Source organism: Callithrix jacchus, chromosome 4 (genome assembly GCF_049354715.1).
Source record: "Callithrix jacchus isolate 240 chromosome 4, calJac240_pri, whole genome shotgun sequence".
NCBI lineage: Eukaryota > Metazoa > Chordata > Mammalia > Primates > Cebidae > Callithrix > Callithrix jacchus.
In genome coordinates, this window is record NC_133505.1 from 88292325 (window position 1) to 88304682 (window position 12358).

A 12358-nucleotide genomic window follows, 5' to 3' on the forward strand; every position below is an offset into this window, starting at 1 on the left:
ATTATGTGTGAAGGGAAAAAAAGAGGAAGATTACATGTTAAAGCAAGAAAGCATGAGTAATAAAAGAGCACAAAACTGAGAACCAGGCTCTGTTTGTCTTTGTTTTGCAGTTACTAGTGAAGCAATCTTGAATAAACCTTTCAAAAACTTTTTCTTTCACTCTTCTAAACGTGAGTCCTTCACTACAACCAGGAGGGTTATTCTCATATCTTGGAAATCAGGTTTAGTCTACCTAATCATTATGACTTTATTCAAGTTGGTCTCTATCAAAGAATAATCTCTTCCATTTCTCTCCTTTCATTCAAAGTTCTATCTGTTCTCCAAGACAGAGTTCAAACTTCATGTCATACATAAAACCTTCCTCAATATTTTGCAACCTATGGCATTCTCATCCCCATCTTATTTCTTAGAGTATGTATAACATGTATATCATTCATTTAGAAAATAATTCACAACATTTGCCCTGAACTATTTGGTCATCATATGTCACATCTCCCTATTTAGTTACTATTCACCTTACAATACTAAATTCTAGCCTTTGCTGTCCCTAACACAGTACTAAATACATACATGATAGTTGCTCAATAAATACTTGTAGAATTTAATGGAAATTCACTGATCTGTGAAAAAGATTACTTACTGCCTAACAATGATGAAGAGATATTTCTAGTAACATGATGGTCACTAGTTACCAAAGTGATACTTACACTATCTGATCATTCATTGAAAGCCTTACAATAGGCTCCCTGAGTATCTTTAATAGAATGTTTCCCCCCAAATACGCTACCCAGACCTTCATAGCTTTCACTTTATCTTTTTATTAAGCAGACCCACTAGGTTTCCCCACCCTGTTAATTGCCTGTGGTTCATTTATTCATGTAATAGAGCTGGGCAGATCACAGTGATTAACAAAATAATGTAATTTCCCATTTCCCTTTGCTGTGTCCATTTTGTTGTGTCAGAAACTCATATAAGGATATTATATTCATCCTTACTCACTAAGTTCTTTTCAGTTTATAGTTCCAGTAGTAAATAAATGAGGGTCATTTGTTACTGTCACAGCTGTTCTGGCATATAATATTTTCATAGATTTTAACATGATTTTGACTTGCTTCTTTCAGAACAAAAATAATAATTTATATAGTACAAAAAGACCAGTTATTATGCTAAGTCAATGAAGGAGCCAGTCCATGTCATGAAAATCCTCATGGCATCTTGCTCACACATGGAGATGTCCAGGTAGATTACATTTGGCCCTGAAAAATCCATTAGATGTACATCACCAGGGTGACTAGAATCATCATGCTGGAACTGTGCGGCCTATTAATTCTTCTTCTTCATTTTTTTTTTTTTTTTTTTTGGACGCAGTTTTGCTCTTGTTACCCAGACTGGAGTGCAATGGCGCAATCTCGGCTCACCGCAACCTCCGCCTCCTGGGTTCAGGCAATTCTCCTGCCTCAGCCTCCCGAGTAGCTGGGATTACAGGCGCGTGCCACCATGCACAGCTAATTTTTTTTTTGTATTTTGAGTAGAGACGGGGTTTCACCATGTTGACCAAAATGGTCTCGATCTCTTGACCTCATGATCCACCTGCCTCGGCCTCCCAATAATTCTTCTTAACTCTGCATGGTGATACTTAATAGGTTTATTTTAATTATTTCGTACATTTATATTCTTAGAGGATAAAAGGGAAGAAAAATCTTGTAAAGAGCAAAAACATAGGCTTTATTTGGTATCCCATATTCAATGGCCCTTTAGGGTAATATACTTCAATTAGTTTTTCTAACAAATATCATCCAAAAGGTTAACATGGGTTAAATGTTAAATAAAGGACCTAAACATCCAGACAAGACATTTTCTCAAGCTGGAAACAATTTGCACAACATAAAATTAATATTTCTTCTATAATTACCTTGAGAGTTCATGTAATTGATCTAATTACACCCCCATGTGAAGCATCCACACTGCCTTTTTTATGATTTAAACCTAAACTTTAATGTGTTCTTCATGAATCATTAATGACAGGCCCAAACTAAAACTCAGAAGAACTGCTGAGCTAAGAAATCTTTGACTCTGTCAGCTAATTTACAAAGAGGATTTACAACAAAGGATCCTTAAGGATGTGTGTGACTTGTCTTGTGCAGTATTTTGAGGAGTGGTAGGAATCATATATCTCAAAGATCCACCCAGAATGTCTCAGGAATTATATTTCTCATCACAAATGGTCCTACTAAAACATCAAACACAGATGACTTGTAGCATAGTATTTTGTGATCTGTATTGAAGAATCCATTTGATCGGGGTCTAAACTCAGAATTAGAATTGCTGCAAATCTTTAATAATTACTAGAATCCCTCCTACCATTTATGATATGCTACATTCCACATACCAAGTCCAGTTAAACTGAGATTAATGTCCCCGTTTTACAGATATTGAAAAATCAATGAAGTTAAATAACTTGCAACAGGTCACACAGCTAAAAAGTAGAAAGAGAGAAAAAGGAAGAGTGTGAAGTGAAGTATAGGCAGATGCAGTGGTCCAGATAAGAGTGAATAGTAGCTTGGACAAGAATGCTGGTGGAAAGGTTAAAAACAGGAATATTTGAGAGAAATTCAGTGTGATCACATTGACAGGAGTTGGTGATATATTGGATATGAAGAGTAAGGGAGAAGTCAGCATCAAGAATAACTCATGGGTTTCTGGCTAATAGAAATAGACTGATCTTTTACGGAGATAAGGAACACTGAGTATTGATTGGCAAAATTCTAAGTTCTGGGCTGGACATGTTCAGTTTGAGATATGCTTGAGATCTCCAAGAGAAGTCAGTGGACTGTGGGACATATAAGACTATACTTAGGAGATCTTGAATGAAAATATTCATTTGTCAGTCATCTGGGCATCCATGGTAATTGAAATATAGTTTTGGCTGAGATTCCTTAGGAGAGGAATACAGCATGAGGAAAACAGGTGGTGGGGAGCAAGCCTAGGACTATGCTTTGAGGAAGATGGGCATGTATGAAGGACACAGAAGAAGTGGTCAGAAAATTTAACATAACAAAAACATGTATAAGAAAAGTTGAGAGAAGAGGTTATCTCAAGTAGAAGGGTGTGGTCATCAGAGTCAGATCAGGTAATTGGGCTCTGACATTATCCATTGAATTCAGCTACACTGAAGACATTGGTGATGTTCATAAAATGTATTTTGGTAGATTGTTGAGGGCATAAGTTAGATTGCAATGGATTTGAGAGGAGTAAAAAACGGAGATAATGATTATAGACAACTCAAGAAACTTGGTTGTGAATAGGGAGAGGAGAAATAGGATAAAAACTTATGAGGAGTATGTAAGGTTTAGGAATTTATTTTATCTAAAGAGATTTAAACAGGTATAAGTATGTATAGAAATGATTCATACTCATGGTGGAAGTGAAGCCTGTGATCCAGATGCCAAAGTCATTAACAAATGGACACCCAGAGGCTGCCAGATGACATATACGAGGAAATAGAGTGATAGCGCTGAATGGCATGAATCTCAATAGATTTTTTTCTTATAAAAGGGTAAGGGAGTGTTAAGTTGCAAGAAGCAAAGATAACAGTTTGTTTAATCACCAACCACAGGTTTGGCATGAGTAGTAAAAGAATAAATAGCACTACTTTGAGACGGCTATAAGAAATGCTCTGTCCTCAGGAGACGGGCTGGTTTCAGGAAAGGCAAGGAGGCCTTGGGAAAACCGAAAAGAGGTTAGGATACAAGGGCATATTAGACTGCCTATTAGACCATAAGCTCCTTGAGATCAAGCATTCTGCCACATTGATGAGACAGTTTAGACCTATGGTTCTTAAAGCTCTAGCGTGTATCAGAATCACCTGCAGGGCCTGCTAAAACACAGATTGCTGTGTCCCACCCTCAGAGTTTCTGATTTACTAGACCTCAAATGAGCTAAAGAACATGCATTTCCAACAAATTCCCAGGAGATGCTGATGCTGCTGTCTGGGAACCACATTTTGAGAACTCCTGGGATAATCCCTGCTGTGTGGTAACAAACCCTGAAATCCCATCAGCTTAACAAAATAAAAGTTTATTTTCACTTATTCAATGTGTAACTGGATACCTCTCCAGGGTAGTTCTCTTCTAAGCAGAAATCCAGGAATCTACGTTTCTCCTCCCTTGTAGTGATGTCATTTGGAACTTGTCGCCTCCTAGGTCAAAAGGCAAGGGAAGACTTAGAGAGTCATTTGAGATGTTTTCAGCAGTCAGGACTGGAAATGGTTTATATTATCTCTGCTCAGCTCCCCTTGATGAGAACTTAATCTCATGGTTCAAACATCATTGCAAGGGAGACTGTATGTAAATGTAAAGGAGAGAACATGAAGGTTTTATGACATTTATCATCTCTGTTGAGGCATCTTCTGTCTCTAACTTCAGCAGAGGGGATCGTACCAGTCAAGATCAAAAGCTCAATTGTATATTGCCTGATTCAATAAATGGAATAGAATTTAACAGTTATTTACTAAAACCTGGGTTTTAGCTTTCCTTCAGACAAAGCACTATTTCTTCAACTAACCACTATTACCTACTCATATTCCCAACACACACACACACACACACACACACACACACACACAAATCATGGCCTCCTCTGAGTTATCTTTTCTCACCTTGCCAGGCTCAACTTTCCATTGCTACATTTGGGACATTCATAGATTAAAGTGATATGCACATGTTGAAATGGAAAAGGAAATTATACTGATTAAAAAAGCAAGGCTATTTCAAGTTCATTCTCCTTTGCTCTGAATTCAAACATTTGAAGTAGAGTATTGGGTTCAACAAGCAGCCTTATTTTTGAGAAGGCTACCCCCTTGGGATGCTTCAGTTCCTGTATTACCTTCAAGGTCTTTATTATATTCTAGGGCTGGAGATGGCCGAGTGACAGGAGAGCTGACAGTTCTATTAGCCATAGAGGGAAGACAGGTTAATCGAGATTTCTCACATCTCCAGGTAATTAACTGGGTTTCCAAAGGTAACCCAGATTCCAGTAGGGCAAGCCACAAAGTCTTGTTACAAGATAAAGTGGGCTCTTCAAGGGCCGCTTTTACCTCTATGATCATCCATCACCCACTTGAAATAGAAAGCATTAGTCCTGTTTCTAACATGCTTCCTGCCAATCCCTGGTAGCACCTAGTGCAGAGTACAGAAATACAAACAAGAAAAAGAGAGCAATTTTCTGGGCTCCATGGTGCCTGGAGAGCGAGCTTTATCCTCTACTACTTGTGGTCTTGCAGAAAAGAAGAGATGGCGTGATGGATACTTGAGGTAAACACATTTTGATTTCAATCCATGGAGATCAAAGAGGTCATATTCTAATCTTATTTTCATCTCATTTGCATCATATTTTCATCTCCAATTGTAGCACAAATCTCACAAAGCTTAATAATGTGATAAGCACATCTCTTTTGGGAAAAATGAGAAAACTAAGGAAAAAAATAAAATAAATTCCCATGAGGAGTAAAAAATGTACTTATTATTCAGTTTCAATATAATTGACGTAATGGAGAAGTTTCCAATCAAACAGCAGTTAGATAGATGTTTTCTCAGAAATATTTTCACAGTGTATCATAGATAGAAATTACATTAAAACATGTAGTACCTAGCTATGGCTGCAAATTTTTGCATAGTACAAATATATTTAGCCTCAAGTTTTCATGACAGAGACCAAAGGAACAAAAAGTTAGTTTCTTAATTCTTGACCTCACTGAGATGCCTTTCAAAAAGAGGCTGAGACATCTGTAGCAACTGTCACTGAATTCACTTTTCAGGCATAAAACTGTACTGAGACTTGGACGAACATGATCCACATTCAGATGTCTATATATCTTGGGAAAGTATTGGCTGAATAATATTGTATTTGTAAAATGTCAGTGTGGCTGAAGAGCTCTAGTCCACAGAGAGAAGTTGTTTCAGCACCAGCAATGAATGCCTTACTTTTTATATGCTGTTGTAGAGATCCGGGATCCAGAGCTGTCCAGTCTCCATCAACACACAACGCTCCACAGAGAAACTTTCAGTAAGGTGCTTTAAAAAGACAAAGATGATATTGTTCTAGAATCAATCCTGCACTCAATCTGTAAATGCAGTGGTCCTCGGTATCCATGGTTCCAGGGCCCCCCTAGAATACCAAAATCCGCAGATACTCACATCCCTTAAATAAAATGGGGTAATATTTGTATATACCCTACGTACATCTTCCCATATACTTTAAATCATCTCTAGATTACCTTTAATACTTAATACAATGCCTATATGTCACTTCACTCACATGGATTCAACATAGTGCTTGGCATATGGCAAATTCAAATTTCGCTTTTCGAAACTGTGTGAATTTTTAAAACCTGCAGTTGGTTGTATCCACACAGTTGGATAGGAACTTGTGGATCTAGTGGGCTGACTGTATTTATTGGAGATCTATTATGTTCAATAGAAATACTTCTACATGATTTTCTACAATATTTACTAAGCATATGGAAAAGTGAAAGCATGAGCCTAGAAACCATGGCTCAGATTTTAGAACATAAATAGTGAGAGAAAGTTTAAAAGATAAATAAATATATGTGAAATTGCACTGTAACTTATTCAAACCTATGTGGTATAATGGCAGGGTTTTTATGGATTTTTCAAATTCCAGACTTGAGTTTCTTTATCACTTCATCATTTCTACCTCTGGATCATGGGAAAATTACAACTCACTGAGCCTCAGTTTCCTTATCTATAAAAGAAACATAATCTTATTTACCTGTAGAGATGCCATGAGAATTAAATGAGATATATGAAAGAGACTAATGGGTCATAAATGTTCAATAAATGGTAGCCATATCTGAGTTATAATTATTATCATTCAGCCTTCTGTGAACAGTTTATATTATATTAATATATACATTAATATATATTAAATGATGCTTATTGGTCAGCTATGTTGGCTCATACCTGTAATCCCAGCACAGTGGGAGGCTGAGGCAGGAATAGTGCTTAAGCCCAGAAGTTGGAGACCAGCCCATGAAAAATAGTGAGTAGAGGAGAGACCTCACCTCTACAAAATGTAAACAAAATTAGCTGGGCATGGTGGCACACACCTGCAGTATCAACTACTTGGGAGGTTGAGGTGAGAGGATCACTTGAACCTGGGAAGTCAAGGCTGTAGTGAGCCAAGATCGTGTATTAACAAAAAGAAATAATAATGCTTTTTATCAAAAAGGATGTAATTTCTAAAAAGAAGGTTTTGTTTATGAAAAATTTAAAAGGATTAAAAAAAATTTTTAAATTATCATACATTTGTGTAAGAGTTAACATCAAACATGTATTAACCTAGAAAGCTGGTTTATGTTTCAAAGTAAAGATGGATAAAAAATAAGAGAAAATTTATTCTGATTTGCTATTTAATTATACTTTCTATTGGATATTTGGATTTTAAAATTTCCATTGACCTTTAAACTGTTTATGTATCACAGTGTACATTTTTTAATGTTCTTTTAGACACATCCCTAGACAATTTAAAAGAAACAAACTAATGCTGGGTACCAACTACAGCACACACATTGAAGTTTACCAAACACCATAAAACACCATATAAGAGAAAGATGGTTCCTGAGTCACAGGGTCTAAAGAATTGCAGACATGGACGTTATTTTAAAAGTTGGTCATTTCTAATTAGTTCCTGTAACATCATTTATCATGGTAAACTGTGAGAGACCTGTTCATAAATATTGGAATTTGAAGGTTGCATTTATAGATAACATAGCTTATAGGCTTTTTCTAACTGGTCAATTGTCTACAGGTAGATCATTTTTCATAAGGACTAGACACACATTCTTATAGCTTTCAAAAATATTCATTTCTAGAAGGTCATAGTCACAGTTTCTTAAAACAAAAACTGTAAAAGACATGCATTATAAAAAAATTAATGTCTTTTTACCAATAAGAAGTTTCTGAATTTTATTTTCCACACTGTTCAATGAATTAAATGTCAGAAATCAGTAACAAAGCTTAAATGTTCCATGCCATCTGACAACAGTGTAAATTAAAAGCTTGTCAAGTTATTTAGTTTTAAAGATGAAGATAGACTTCCTGGCAGTCACATTTTCCATCACTGATGACTCTGACCATATCCAGAAAGGATATGAACTAACAAAATCCAGACAGGAAAGGAAGGAGAAGGACAAAAGGAAGTGAAAATCATAATGAAAAAAAGAAAAACAGAAAAAGAATAGTTCCCACAGCAGGAATAGAAGTAATGGAAGTAAACAGTTATTTTTCCAACTGCTTGAATATAAAAAGAACTCAAGAAAATCAGAAATTTTTTTTTCAATAAGTTATAGTAAATAAACAAAAAGACACCCCTTCAGAATCATATGTTTTTAACTTAAATGCAATTGTCCTTGTGGGGAAAAACACACTATAAGCAAATGTTTTCAAACTGCATTATAAATACAGATTGTATTTCATGTCTTAGTGTTAGGAGTGGCTTAATAAGCCTGCTAATTTGGCTCTCCTACCCAATAAAAGTAGTGGTATCAAGGCAGCAGCTCCAATGAAATAATTTAAGAATAAAAGCAGACTTGGGAAACTAATTGGATTTCTTATCTAATTTGAAATGAAAGAGTTTCATTTCTTTCACAAAAGTAAATTCTAGAATTAGGATTCATTTACGCTAAGTTTTGTATAGATATCTGATTGTGCTATTTTTATATACAATATCATATCTGTATATTTTACTATAAATATACTAAAATGAGGGCTGGGTGCGGTGGTTCATGCCTGTAATCCCAGCACTTTGGGAGGCCGAGGTGGGCGGATCACAAGGTCAAGAGATCGAGGCGATCCTGGTCAACATGGTGAAACCCCGTCTCTACTAAAAATACAAAAAATTAGCTGGGCATGGTGGCACGTGCCTGTAATTCCAGCTACTCAGGAGGCTGAGGCAAGAGAATTGCTTGAACCCAGGAGGCGGAGGTTGCGGTGAGCCGAGATTGCGCCATTGCACCTCCAGCCTGGGTAACAAGAGCCAAACTCTGTCTCAAAAAAAAAAAAAAAAAAAAAATATATATATATATATATATATATATATATGTATACACACACACACACACACACTAAAATGAACAATGATACAAACAAAGATTAGTGTTAATCTGTGCAGATCACAAATTCCTATAGAGGATAAAGACTAGCATATGATGGTATTTATATTGTTACAGTGAGATACCATTAAAACAGATGGATTTAGAATACTGCTGCTAAAATATGCTCCCTAAATTGTAATTCAATACAATAAAACATAGGATTCAACAAGGCCCAGTGTGACTGTCAGGTAACATTACCTTGTAATGGATTCCACTACATATACATTTATCCACACAGGCACATTAATAAATGTACAGGCGAAATGCCATGTTTTGAAAAATTGTGAATAGCAAATAGCATCAGTTTCTGATCTTTCTATTATTAATTTTAGTTTCTTCTGTAGCTGTCATGTATAACTAGCCTGTTTGCATTATATGAGCAGTCCCAAGAATACAATATTTAACAAAAAAATTCCACAAATCCAAGATAGCAGTGGCCACAGGTCCTAGCCATATGATATATACTTGTCCTTTGAGTTTCTGCTTGTTAAAAATAACCAGAGTGGTTTCCAGCACAGACAGACAGGACAACTCCTAACAGACTTCCCTTCTTGGATACTTTCTAGGTAACTGACATTATCCAGCAGGTGTATATAAGTCTTCTCATTTGAAAGTCAAACTCAGAAGCTAGCATTGATTATGAACATGTGACAGAAAGAACACAGTAACATGTACAATGAATTCAACCAAAAAAAATCTCTATATATTCTTTTAGGGTTATATGGTACTTTCACATGCTTAACAATACTGTAGATACCATTTTATAGCTTGCATAGAATAAGTTTAATGTGATTCCAGACCCACTGTCTGCCACTTCCCCTTTCTTTCCTTTCCCTTCCCTAGAAATTTAGTTAGGTAGGACAGAATGACATAGGTGTCCATACCAAGACGGGGGCAGGAAGCACAGTGGTTCACAGCAGGTATCAGGGCCCAAGGAGGGTGAGGAGGCATATATGTTGGGGAGGACCCAATGTGGGGTGTCAGAGCCAGAGCTGGGTGATGAGGGAATCTGTCCAATGAAGAGTGTGGCAGCTGTGATAAGAAATTGGTGACTTTTGGGAGAACTGATCAAATAAAAAAAATACATTAAGCATAGTGGGTACCAGGTGTCTCCCTGCCAGTAAAGGGAACTACCAATATGAAAAGAGAGGGAACTAGCATGAGGCCTCTGGTGTTGGATTGGAAGGTATCAGGGTGACCTCAGTTTTACATGTGTGTGTGTGTGTGTGTGTGTGTGTGCGTGCGCGTGCATGCATGTGTGTGTTTTCATACAGAAATAGATATAAATATATATAAATGTGTGTACACACACACACATATATTCTCTAGCTCTGTCTACTGATATTGCTACCCCAGTAGCAAGGACCATCCTAGCACTAAGATCTAAATACCATTCTTACTGAAAGAAACCAGAGCTCCTTGGAAAAGTGGCTAATTCCAGGGCTGGAGCAGGGAAAACATGAAATGGGCTGGAACATCTTGATGTGCCAGATAACAAGAAAACACTCACAGATGAATGAAACATTTCAAAAGAATACAGAAATCATCCTGAAGCAGTTCCCAGTGGTCAAATCTAAGACAACTGGGTCATTAAAATACCTAATGGTAATGATGAATTAAAATGCATTGTATTAGGAAAGCCTGAGAAAATTGAGTTATAAATAAATAAGCAAGCAAATTAAAAGTATAATATTTACATGTTTACATATTTTAACAGTTTCACAGCAATGTCCCACAAAATATTTGTTAATTACAGAAGAAAAAAGAATAAGATTGTGGGGAAACCTGGCAGAAACTACTTTAATCAAGCAATGAAAGTGAACATCATCAGTAATGGAACTGATCAGAACTGGTGCCACATGAGAGGATGCAATGAGGAGACTGCATCACTTCTGTGATGTTCCCGCAAAAGATGTATAATCATAATCTAATCAGGAGAAAACATCAGACAAACCTAATTCAGGAACATTCTACAAAAACAATGACTTGTTAAGTTTAAAAATAGTAAGGCTGTGAAAGAAAAAAAAAAACTAAGGAAGTGCTCCAGAGCAAATAATCCTAACAAGACTTGATACTAAATGCAACCTGTGATTTCGAACTGGATTATTTTGTATAAAGAACGTTAGCACATTTGATGAATGGAGTCTGAAGATTAGATGGCCATACTTCATTCATGTTAACTTCTTCACTTTGATGGTTGGTATAGCTGAATTGTGTCCTTCTCCCCACATTCACATGTTAAAACCTAACACCCAGTACCACAGAAGTGACTGTTTTTGGAGATAAGGCCTTTAAAAAGGTGACTAAGTTAAAATGAGGCCATTGGGTGGGCCCTAATCCAATCTGACTGGTATCCTTGTAGGAAACTTGGACACAGAGAGCAATATGAGGAATGCATATGCACAGAGATAAACCATGTGAGGACACGGTGAGAAGACAGCCATCTGCAAGCCAAGGAGAGAGGCCTCAGGAAAAACCAAAGCTGCCAACACCTTGATTTTGGACTTCCAGCCTCTAGAACTGTGAGCAAAACAAACTTCTGTTGTTCAAGCCACCCAGTCTGTGATACTCTGTTATGACAGCACTTTCAATTTAATATAATGATTACACTGTGGTTATGTAAGAGACTGTTCTTGTTTGTAGGAAACTAAACAAACAGGAATGGTGAGGTGTTAGGTTACTAGCTTATTCTTAAGTGCTTCCGGAAAAAATGTTCTTTGAAATGGACTTACAAATTTTCTTTAAGTTTTTTATTGTTTCAATATAAAAATATATACTACAACTTAAAAGTCCTAAAAGAAGTGTTTTCAGAGTTGAAAGAAGAGCAGAAAGGATAAAATCCATGCTGTTTTTGAGATGCAAACACACACACACACACACACACACACAGACACACACACACACAGGTGTCTCCAGGTCACTGACAATTACAGGATGAGTGGAAGTGGGTTTAAACTGAAAGATTAAATATATGAATGAAAATATATATCATCTCCTTAAACAAAAATACTTTTACACTCTTGGTGGGTATGTAAATTAGTTCAACCATAGTAGAAGATAGTGTGGATCTAGAACCAGATATACCATTTGACCCAGTAATCCCATTACTGGATATATACCCAAAGGATTATAAATCATTCTACCACAAAGACACATGCACATGTATGTTTACTGCAGCACTATTTA

The 12358-nt window shown here is 36.5% G+C and overlaps 1 long non-coding RNA gene across 1 annotated transcript in view; it reads left to right on the plus strand.

Moving 5' to 3' along the window:
• LOC144582269 (uncharacterized) overlaps positions 1-11873 on the plus strand; it is a 55363-nt gene extending 43490 nt beyond the window's left edge. Inside the window, exon 4 of the long non-coding RNA XR_013534705.1 lies at positions 11535-11873. This is a non-coding gene — a long non-coding RNA (uncharacterized LOC144582269). The remainder of the gene's footprint in view (positions 1-11534) is intronic.
• The last annotated feature ends 485 nt before the right edge of the window (positions 11874-12358 follow it).